The sequence below is a fragment of the Sitophilus oryzae genome, unplaced genomic scaffold, assembly GCF_002938485.1.
Source record: "Sitophilus oryzae breed Bouriz unplaced genomic scaffold, Soryzae_2.0 scaffold_374_pilon_pilon, whole genome shotgun sequence".
Lineage (NCBI taxonomy): Eukaryota > Metazoa > Arthropoda > Insecta > Coleoptera > Curculionidae > Sitophilus > Sitophilus oryzae.
This window is the reverse complement of record NW_022146945.1, coordinates 1,005,891-1,018,121: the sequence shown is the minus strand read 5'-3', so window position 1 is coordinate 1,018,121 and position 12,231 is coordinate 1,005,891. Positions and strand designations below refer to the sequence as shown.

The following is a 12,231-nucleotide window of genomic DNA, read 5'->3' as shown; positions in this document are numbered from 1 at the left end:
CGCAAAATGTTAGGGGAGCAGCCCCATCTATTTCCGGCCAGTCTTCTGCATATCATGAGAGCCTTTATGGCTTTGCTGGTAGTGTTTTTGATATGCCTGTTCCACAGGAGTTTACTGTCCAGGGTTATTCCCAGGTATTTAACTTCCTGTGTTGGCAGTATTTCCTTTCCATCTAGTTGGATTCTTTTCAAGTTTTTCAGAATTCGCCTTCTGGTGAATGGCACTATCGCGGTTTTGTCTGAGTTGATACTCAGCCCGACAGTCCTACACCATCTCTCAGTGATACGGAGTCCTCTTTGGATAATATCACACAAGGTGCCTTCATGTTTCCCCAGAGCGATCATGACTATGTCTGCTGCATACCCAATGCAGTGTATTCCCTGCTAGAGTTAATTCATCTAGTAGTTCATCCACCACCAAGCTCCACAGCAAAGGGAGGTTACTCCACCTTGTGGAGTTCCTTGCGTTGTTTAAACAGCTAGAGTTTGGGTGCCCATCCGAGCCCTCTGCTGTTCGTGTTGACAGCATTTCCCAAAACCAGCGAATAATAGTTCTGTTCACCCCTCTTGTTTCTAGAGATCGCCTGACCACCTTATGGCAGGGTATATTGTCAAACGCCCCGCAATATCCAAGAAGGCACAAATTGCTGTTTCTTTGCTATCCAGACTTGTCTGTATTAGCTCCGTTAATTGGTACAGAGCAGTTTCTGTGGATCTGCCCGTTCTATATGCATGCTGACTATCATGCAGTGGTTTAACCTTTATATGATTTTCTCCAATATGGTTGTCAACTACTTTCTCCAGCGTTTTTAGTATGAACGATGTGAGACTAATAGGCCTAAATGACTTGGGATTTGTCCAGTCAGTTTTGCCTATTTTGGGTATGAAGATCACTTTTGCTCTTCTCCATGTGGTTGGTATATATCCCGCTTCAATACCCCTTGCACCCCAATGTATGTATGTATATGTATGTATGGTATATATCCCATCGCTAGACTGCTTCTTGTAATGCTTAGTAGATGGTGAGTAGCTATTTGCTGACCCTCCTTTAGAAGGGCAGGAAAGATCCCATCCACTCCTGCTGCTTTATAGGGCTGAAAGGTGTCGATCGCCCATTTCAGTTTTTGTTCTGTTATTACTAGCTTGGCCACTTCCCAATCTTCCCTGCAAGGATTGTGGGGTTCAGTGGGAGCTACATGAGTATCAATAGGTATGCTACCTGGAAAGTGTGTATAAAGTAGGAGATTTGCTCTCTCTTCCTCTCCCTCCGTGTAGCTTCCGTCAGATTTCTTAAGTGCCATGTTGGGGATAGATCCACTCTTGGCCATAGCTTTGTGTAATCTAGCTGCATCAGGAGTAGAAGTGATGTTTTCGCAAAAGGATCTAAAGTCAGACTGCTTTGCCCTTCTTATCTCCTTCTTATACTCAGTTAATTTCTCGCTGTAGAGCTGCCATTCGCCACTGGATTTAGCTCTATTAAAAAGTCGTCGGACCTCCGATCTAAGTTTGGCCAACTTTTTGTTCCACCAGGGCTTGTTGTTACTTTTCTGTATGCCTTTACTTGCGGGGCAACTAGATTCATATGCATCCAATATTGCACCGCTGACTTCCCTTGCGTACCATTCTAGATGCAGATGGTTTCTGGCCCTACTTGCATCTATACGGTTTAGGTTGTCTACGAGATTGGAGTTATATATGTCCCAGTCTGTTTTTCTTGGATTCCTTCGAGTTTCTGTTTGGAGTGTGATTCCTCCTAATATGAACTCGATGATTCTGTGATCTGATAGGGAGGGTTCCGTTGAGACCCTCCAGTGTTTCACGTAACTGATTACACTAGCACTCCCGATTGTTAAATCTAATACTTCTGCCCGCGTTTTTGTCACGAACGTGGGGCTGTTCCCTACATTGAGAACTTCAAGATTGCATGCTAAGAGGAATTCAAGTAAACACTCACCTCTAGTGTTAGTTAGTGTTAGTGCTTCCCCATACCTCATTGTGTGTATTGGAGTCGCATCCCAATAGCAGAGGTAGTCGCCGTTGGCTGCAGAATCGCACGAGCTCCCGTACCTCTGGAGGCGGTGCCTCCCCGTCACCCAGAAAGTAAGCAGAGGCAATCACGATGTTTTACTGCAATCCTCATATTAAGCTGAACCATGATAGGAACAAGATCTCGGGTTGTAAATTCTGAAACACATGTGTAGTTAATGTCCTTTCTTATAAGAATACAGGCTCGGGGAAATTCCTGCCTGTTATCATATATTACCTTTGAATTTTTTCCAGACAAACCTCTAATTTGTCCCTGATACACCCATGGTTCCTGGGCTAGTACCATTGCATAATGATTTTTCTCAAAGAGTCTTGCTATTGTAGCGGAAGACCCTTTTGCATGGTGCAGGTTTATTTGGGATATCCCATGCATGGGGGGGGAGGGAGAAAGGATGTTGGGTTTAGAGGTAAGCTCCCGACCCTTGCTCTAGGAGGTGGTAGCTTGAGTGCCACTAGCGCAGGACGGTCCCGCGCAAGTGTCAGCCACCTCTCCTGTAGTTTTCTTTGGGGGGTTTGACCCCTTGGAACTTTCATTGTTCCTGTTCCCAGTGTCGCTAGGGGGTTTCCCCACAGCTTCTCCGGTGGTGTTTTTACTGTTATTTCTGGATCTCATAGTGTTCCCACGAGTCGCTAGGGATAGTCAGTCCACTTCTACAGAGCCCCGCATGTAGAAGTAAGGGGTAAATACAATGGGGTGCCCCCTGATGCCCCAAGGTTGAGACCAGTAATGGCTAGTCCTCTATCTAGCCACGCATCCCTTTGACCTGGCCCCGCCATCGTAGGATTTAGGTTTTTGGTGAGGTTGTCTCCTCTTGGTCCAGGCGGTTAAGCCAAGACCCCCCCACACCCTCTACCTGGTTTAAATGTCTTGGTGCAATTCCCTGGCCACTACAGCCAGAGACAAGACAATGAGTGAGATGCTTCTTGGACCGAGCCAAAGTGCTAGAGGAGATTCTGCCAGCACCTGACAAGTAGCTTCCCCACCAACGACAAGGTCTTGCATCTCCTAGGGGAAGTGCATCTCCTAGGGGAAGTGCATCTCCTAGGGGAAGAACTATAAGATAATATTGGTCTGAGGTTAAGACCAATTTTATAAGACACGCACGGGTAATCTGGGGGGCTAAGCCCCCCCTGCCCCCCCCTTAGTTACACCTCTGTTTTTAGGACATTATTTGAGGACTGTTATTTGACAATACTTACTTCATCCTTAGTTTATGGTAAAAACGTTCGCGATTTAGTTTTATTTAGTCACATTTTGACGTTATTCATTGGATATTTTTATTAACAGCTCTAAAATATACCTACATATTATGTCAATGAATTTTGCGTCAAAATTTAGAAGTTTATTTGTATGAGTTGAGAGCTTTCAATTTATACTGTAGCATCCTTCCCCTAGGAGATGCAAGACCTTGTCGTTGGGGGGGAAGCTCCTGGTCAGGTGTTGGGGAATCCCCTCTAGCACTTGGCTTGGTCTAAGAAGCATCTTACTCATCGTCTTGTCCCTGGCTGTAGTGTCGTGGCCAGGGAATTGCACCAAGACATATTACGATACCGGGCGGGGCTACGGACAGCCTCAACCTTGGGGCACCGGGGGGCACCCCATTGTATTTTACCCCTTACTTCTACATGCGGGGCTCTGTAGAAGTGGACCGACTGTCCCTAGCGACTCATAGGAACACTATGAGATCTGGTAATAATAGTAATAAAAACATCACCGGTGAAGCTGTGGGGAAACCCCCTAGCGACACTGGGAACAGTAACAATGAAAGTTCCAAGGGGCCAAACCCAAAGAGAACTACAGGAGAGGTGGCTGACACTTGCGTGAGACCATCCTCCGCAAGTGGCATACAAGCTACCACCTCCTCCAAGGGTCGGGAGCCTACCTCCTACCTCTAAACCCAACAGGCGACACAAGCTACCGTTTCGTCTACCCGGCCTGGGTCGTAGCTCCTCGATTGTGAGGGACACGGGTCTCCGTAGGAAGTCCTGGGACTGTATGATGAGTTATAACTCAAGAAAGGGGCACACAATAGATCTCTAAGGTCGCAGAGATTAACCCCCTCCCACTTATTCTAAATTCTATTCTATTCTACTGTACCATCGAAAAAAACGACGTTCAATTGGCTTGAAAATTACGATCGATGACATTCCCCATATAATTTTACATACAAAATAACAGCAATCTTCATTTACAAGCCACCTCTGACGCCGTTTTTTTCGATCGTATGGTATTATACCAGATTATACTACCTACCCTTTATGGAGTCTAGAAATTTTTGTCTAGCAGCAACAGTTTACATCAAAGTTAGCACACAGGATACAGGTATAATTTCTAACACCACACGTTCCAGAAACTCACAATTTAAACACAAAAATAGGATTTCTGTTCGAATAGATCAAACACGAAAATGGGTTTAGGGATAAAGAACAAGCGCTTTTCAACAAATTTTCACCTATAATTTTGTCACAAATTTTTCATTGTGAGACCCAGTCGTTCGTCGTTTTTCGACATTAGTTGAGGTTGAGGTTAGGATAGAATTTCTGCTAGAACAAGGCTAGAACTATGAGTATAAGAAAAAACTAAGTCAAACTCAACCAGTTTTGTTAGTTTCAGTCATTTTTAAGCCCATTCAATATCGACAAACGACCGAATTCACCTCGAATTTTACTAAATCAAAGAACTGAATAATACACGAGCAGAAACAAACAACTGTCGAGATGGATTGTGGGAAATTTTTTGCGCGGGCGTTTTAAATTCTCTGTATTACTGGGAGTGGCCAAGCTCATAAATATCCAGATTATCCAGAAGATACAAACAGGATATTTTGTTGCCTTGACGTAACATATCTGTATGGTTTATTGTATTTTATGTAATATAAAAAGTAGTACATTATTTATTTTTCCTAAATATCTAGACGATATTGTTAGGATATTTTATTATCTTGAGCATTGAGCATGTTTGGATATCTTAGCTGGATGTACATTAGATATACGACAGAGATATCCATAGGATATTCTATTCTAAAACATCTACAGGATTTGAGGATGTCTGGAGGATATCCTATAGATGTCTTTATAATACGATCTTATAATGGGACATTCCGACATTCTATAAATATCCTGCGGATATTGTGTGTCATATGAGTAGCATTAGAATGAAAATATTTAGTGTCACGCTCATAGATCAGCGAAACGCCCAGTTGCAAGCAAAAAGCGATCACAGTAGCTTTGTATATCGTAATACACACAACACACAATCACAGTGACTTTGTACTACACATGTATACACAAAGCTACTGTGATCGCCTTTTGCTTGCGATTGCGAATATTTTAATAGAAAATTACAAAGAATAATTAATCTGTTACTCTAAACCAAACCTTTATTCCACTTTCAAAAACCAAAACTCTATAGATTTCGTCTTTGTCTGTCATCAAAACGCCCCAGCCGTTACTTTCCATTATTTACGGCGGACAAAATAGGTCGTGAAAACCTTTTACGACCACCGTAAAACTCTATGGAAAAAAGAGTACTACTCAAACCGCGGAACGTACCTACGCTGGGATACTTAAGCAGCGGCAGCAAAGGTACCATAAACCCATTTTCCTTGCCTTAAGGGGTCTTGGAATCGATCAGTAGTGGGTGTTTGGTACGATACCGGTGACAGATTCGGCTACGTTATTGTTCGATTTTGTTTTACGGTTTTCCAACAAGTCGGGTAACGATTATGATGACTATAAAGTTTGTTAAAGTGTGCTGGGTATCAGTTTTGCCGTGACGTTTAGAGTTCTGTTTTATTTTTGTCTTAAGTCCAAAGATAGGGTAATGGTAACTGAAAGATTTTCTTGTTTCAGTTATTATTCTTGTTTAAATCCTGTTTGTTGGTGTATTTTAATTAACATCCTTTATTCAATTTTTAAAAAGGATTTTCAAAATTAAATGTTTTAAAAGTGTATTTTTTATCTACATCCGAGTCTACATCCTTTAATTTTTGTTAATAGTGCAATGCCCAGAGACTTTTACCTCGGAATTCAATTACTGTGAATATATTAATGTCAAACCTTATATACAAAATATTTTCATGGTGTCTGTCTGTCTGTCTGTCTGTCTGTAACACGATAACTCAAAAACCGCTAAACCGATTTTAACCAAATTTGGCACAAAAATACTGTGGCACCCGAGAATCTGGCTATTAGTTTTTGGTGGGGGTGGGGGGTTGGTAAGGGGTATAGGAGGGGGTTAAAAATTTAAAAAAATCGTAACTCCAAAATTACAGTAGCTAGCGAAACGCGGTTTGCAATTTAAGATTAGGCATAATATTAATAATATTTGCAACAAAATTTGTAATGACATCAAAGTCAGTCAAAGTCGCAGTTTTTGAGATATTCCGTGTTTTCTTAACGTCAGTCGTAGTCTTTGTCATCGTCAACTTACAGTTACAGCAGCTTTGAGTCAGTAGCGTGCGGCTTAATTTATTTCATGCTTTTCTTGAGTGATATATTTTGTTTTTTTAGTTTTATTTTTGTTTATTGTGTGATATATTTGGTTTTTGTAGTTTAGTAGTACAATGGAAGTCCGAAATTCTTTTAGTTTTAATACTCAATCATTGTCTACGGCATTCAAAGTAATTCTTATTAATAGGTATCCTGCAAAATGACAAACAAGATTCATTTCTAAATTACTGTTTTTCTGATTATCCGTATCTATTTTTAATTTTTATGGATAGCTCATGACAATTCAGAGAGAAAAGAACAGAGGTCTCGTTGTTTGTTACAAGGTCTGCCGTTTTTAATAAGATGTTTGCCAGATCATTTTGGCAATTTTCAGTACCCGTGTGTAATATTCGGACACAAAGTTTTTTAAATGTTCTTCTAAACTGGATGAATTTATCCTGGATGGGAATAATGATAAGTTTACAAGATATTGGAATTACAAGAATTACAGGAATTACAAGATCAAGTTGTCTGGTCAAGTTTTTTGAGTGCAACTGTACACTCAAATCTCGCGACAAGCTTTTATATAATATAAAATCGTGTAATGACGTTATAAGTTCATAATAAAAGTTTTAGGGATAGGGAAAATAACCGCGGACCTAAATTGGAAAAATTCCTTTACTTTGAAACTAAAAGAACTTGCCTACCAACTTTTTATTAATATATTTTAGTACGGGCGGCTATACGTGCCTCCCGGCGCCAATTTTTTTTTTTTTATTTTAGTAATTTTAGTAAATTCTTAATTATTTCCTTCTTAATTTTTGGATTTTTTTTTAATTCTTTTTCTAAGTAAATTTTTTGAAATAAATAAATCTAATGCATAAGTTGTACCTATTCTGCTTATATTCTGATCATAGAAATTTTGATTGAAATCGAATTGTACAGGGTGGCGCATCAAGATTTGCTTCATTTAATCTTCTTCTTATAGTCCGTTAGTTAATATGTACGCTCCTTAAATAAACAGTCACAGAAAAGCTTAGGAAAGAAAACGCCTTGCTTGACTATCTTCTGATGTGTGTCGAATACTCATCGTCAGCAGTAATGGCAGTATGTATGTACGCTCCTTAAGTGCAATTCAGTATCAGTTTGAGAAGCCTGCAAACGGCGGTTTCTTAGCGATAAACTTACAATAAGTCGATCGTTTCGATTAGAAGTTCTCATACGAAGGTTCCTGGATGTCTAGATTGAAGTCCTCATGGACGTGGTCATAATTCAAAAACCACTTAGTATACTCTATGGTATTAAGGTATTTTTGGAACCGGAATTTTATAGCAAATTCACTGAACTAAACAAATATAAATATATATTTGACTCACCCTGTATATCTATAAAAATTTTTGAAATGTGAACTACCATTAAACGCATATGTATATTGTAAAAGGTTTGGAATGAAAATCTTAAATAGGAATCCTGATAAGAGCTTTTCCGGAATACGGATGTAAATGGGCAAAATTTGTAATATATCTTATTAACAATACAATGCAAAAAGTAAAAATTGTAAAAATGTAAAAATTCGTTCACTGTAAATTAATTCCGAGGTTTGTATCCCATAAAGGCTTAAAGCACTCCACTATAAACAAACAAAAGGATCACAGCCACCTAGCTTTTATCAAATACCTAAAGATCTACTGACGCAACCTTAATAGTTTTTGAAGATATATGAATTCTCCATTGAAAATCGGAATAATATACTTGATGTCCCATTTAAAATAATTGAGTAACTTGCTTTTAAATGTTACCAATGTTAATATTAATCTTTTCTCACCCCTTTTGGGTCAAATTTTAAATTGATAACATACAACGCAACGGTTATTTTAACTAAATATTAAGCTATACAGGAAAAATTATAATTTAGGTAGCTATTATTGTAATTTAAAATGTATTCTTCATTTTCACAAAATGTGAAATATGTCAAAATTCTTACATTTTAGGCACATGCTTCTTTAATGAAATCCACCTTTTTTTTCCTAGAATCCGAAAATCAATTATTATATTGTAGTGTTTTTTTATAAAACATTACCACTGCGAACGGCAGCTTTTCGTTTGTAGAGCAGACGTGGATAAGGTATTTCACTGGAAAGAAACTAACTAACAATAATAAATCGAAAATACAAATATTGGGCGCCAGGCATGAACAGAGAAGGAAAACACAGTTGTTTATTACTTAAAACTAGTGACTATATTCATTCATGATGTATTCTGATGGTCAATAGCATTGTACAATTTTAATAATTATTATAGTGGTTATATGTCGAGTTAAGCTATGTTAGGAATAATATTAAATATATTCAATGAAAAAACTATAAAAAATACCATACATGTAAAGTTATAGAAAATGTATAAAAGGTAGCATTACTTTACAAATTATTACAATTAATTTGATATATTTTATATGATATTATATCGATATTGCATATTACATCGATATTGCAACCCGTAGATTCTAGAATCTATGTCTGGTTATTCATCTGTTAACATAGCGCAATAATAATATCTATAGAAAGTAATACTATTACAAGACGTAATGTAATGAAACCTAAGATCTAAATCATATTGTATCTACTAAATCGACATAAATGTTCTTAATAATCTAACTACTAAACATAGTCTGTACGATATTATTTAAAATGTACGTTATTATGTTAAGACTGAAAATCGACTGAAAACCAGAAGCTAAATCTACACTTAGCTGTTCTTGAGGCTATCCTGTTTCAAAGAGTAGCAGCGTGAGGTCGGCTCATATCTCTGTACTGTCTGTCGGCGATCCTGTTGGCCAATACAACAAAAGAGGCCAGAATGAGGACACCATGAATCAATACTGCCGTAACTACTGACTAGGCTTAGAAATGGGAACGCAGCAGCATGGGGCTCACGCTACATCCATACTGTTGGCCAATACAACAAAAGAGGACAGAATGAGGACACCATGAATCAATACTGCCGTAACTACTGACTAGGCTTAGAAATGGGAACGCAGCAGCATGGGGCTCACGCTACATCCATACTGTGGCAATATGGGGACACTACCCGTACCTTGGATACTGTCCGTAACTTGGACATCCGTTCATAAGATAATGTCCGTCCATAAGACCTAAAAATACGAAACTCTTGTTTAAAATCAAACAAGCAACGGAACGCCAACGTACCAGCAAAATATAAATACAAGTCAAGCCTCCGCGTCGTATGAGAGGCGCCACCCTGTATGTAATTCCCTCCTGATCTAAAAAACAATGTGTTTAAATTTTTTTAATGAAAAAGAAAGTGAAACCGAAGAACAAAACCAAATAAAAAAACACACATCTGACAATATAAAAAGTTATTTTTAACCGTTTGAGACCCTTAAAACATTTTTATAGTCCATTCGGTGCGCTGAGATATGGCTTACATAAACCGGCGCTGACAACTTCGTTATCAAGGGAAAATTATAACCTCACCTCGGACGGTTGAAATGTTAACTAGACCATCAGAAAAAAAGGAAAAATTCAGATCTTCTTCTTCTTCTGCTGCTTCATCGGCCACTGTTCTTCTTTTTTTCGGGTCCTCTCTGTCGGGACCGGAACCATAAAAAACCGAACGACATCGGTAGCGCATTAAAATAAATGTTGGGGGATATCTAGTAGTCGAATGGTACCGAGTATACAGAGGATGGACAGTCTGAGTATTAAACAAGGCTTTTCACACAATTCATTCTTTAGAAGTACGGAGCAGTATTACTGGCTATTCTGATTTTGCTTATTTGGTTGGCAATAATTTTAAGAAATTCGAAAATTTATCGGCTGTCACTAGTGTCAAAACAAACCAAAAGTATACAGGGTCCGGCAATAGTGCTCCGGGCATCTATATACCCAACAAGCAAAATTTATTGCTGGAACATTGCCAAAACTTCGCAAAGCCAGGTGTAACATTGCTTTTTTCATTGTAGAGAGGTTTATGCAAGGTGGAAGGTTAGCTTAATCTTCCGCCAAATAACATTGCAGTGCAAGGTTGAAAAAAAAATGTTGATGCAAGTTTATTGAAACGTCACAACCTCGTGAGATTATTTCACAATATTATTGAAACATTGCTAATGTAACTTTCAAGAAAGTACTAATTTGAGATTTATTAGCAATATTGTTAATTTTACGTCAATACAATATTCGTAAAATTATATTGTACTATACCTGTATTGTACTATATTTCAAAAATCATTGTTCATTAAACTTTTTATTTTGTTATAACTTATTAACTGACTTATTGCCAAAATAATATAGCAAAAAATAGATAATGTTAGCAATAAATAACAATTTCATACATCGGAGAGGATACATAGAAATGATTTTTTAATAATGACTTATCAATTAATGAAAAAGTTTTTTCTTACGAATATTGGCAATTTTATGTTAACAATAATACATCAGTAATAGGTTATAATCAACAGAAACATTAATGGGTATTAAATTGTAGACTTTCAGATAGGTATAATATACTTTTACTAATGTTGTATTGACGAAAAACAAACAATATTGATAAAAATATGCATATCTCTATATCCATTGACTTGGTGATCCCTACCAAGAAAGTCGAATTTGTCAAACAAATTGAAACAAAAAACAAATAAAAATTAGAAATTTATCACTTACTTGTTTCAAAAATATTAAAAATACTGTCAAGTACTGAGAACTTATTGATCTTTTTAGCTGCTCTTTAAATAAGGAATTACACAACTCCGACCACTGAGTCGAATTTCTAAAAAAATCTTAAAGTTGAATGTCTGAAATAATACAAAATATATAGGGTACAGTATAAACATTATTATATATTTCTTGTTCAAAAATACAAAAGGAAAGTATAACATTAAATATATGTACAAGGAAAGGCAAACTTATATTTTAATTGATTTTTTGGATCTTTCATATTTTGTCTTCGCATGTTGAATTATTGTCTTATTCATGGTTTCAAATTACTCTTCGGTAAAGTTTTCAAATCTATATCCAATCATTTCTAAAGTAGTAAAAATAAAAGGAATCAGTTGTAATAAATAAAAAACAATGAGTAACTTACCTCTTGTGACAGTAATCTTTGAGGCCCCTTTATGTCCTTATTTTAAAAATCTCAAATGATTAAAACATCATTAAAAAAATATTATTCAGAGTAATTAATACTGAATATTATTTGTAATTTTATCATTAGATTGGTATACTCGTGTCTTTGCTCGTATTCTGCAGTTTTATCTACTTCAATTTTCAGTTGACTAAAAGCTAAAACCTAAACCAAAATTTAGCTTATAAACAAACTAAACAAAATTTGTTATACTTATTCATGGCTAAGCATTATTAAAACACACATGATAATATAATTATACTTACATTTACATTCATTAAAATCTCATTCGAAAAGCATAAAACTTGATACCAAAAACGTAAAAAAACAAGTGCGTTAACCTAACCTAACTGCTGACTGCTATACCGTATGATCAAAAAAAAAGCGTCAGCGATGGCTATGAAAAGAAAATCGCTGTCATTTTATATGTAAAATTATATGGGGAATGTCATCGATATTCATTTCCAAGCCAACTAGACGCCGTTTTTTCGATCTTATGGTATATTTGTCATATTATTAATTATTATTAACTTGCGCGGATCTTTCATTTGAATCTTTGTTGCAATGTTGCAGAAAAAACTTTTTAATCACCATTCAGAAACAATGTTTCTGTAGC

At 37.0% G+C, this 12,231-nt stretch overlaps 1 long non-coding RNA gene across 1 annotated transcript; it reads right to left on the bottom strand.

The window, feature by feature from the left end:
• Positions 1-11,496: 11,496 nt before the first annotated feature.
• On the bottom strand, positions 11,497-11,926 carry LOC115885113. Its single transcript, XR_004050684.1, has 3 exons — positions 11,882-11,926; positions 11,577-11,612; positions 11,497-11,516 (listed from the first exon to the last, which is right to left on the bottom strand). It is a non-coding gene; the product is annotated as an uncharacterized LOC115885113 (long non-coding RNA).
• Positions 11,927-12,231: the final 305 nt, after the last annotated feature.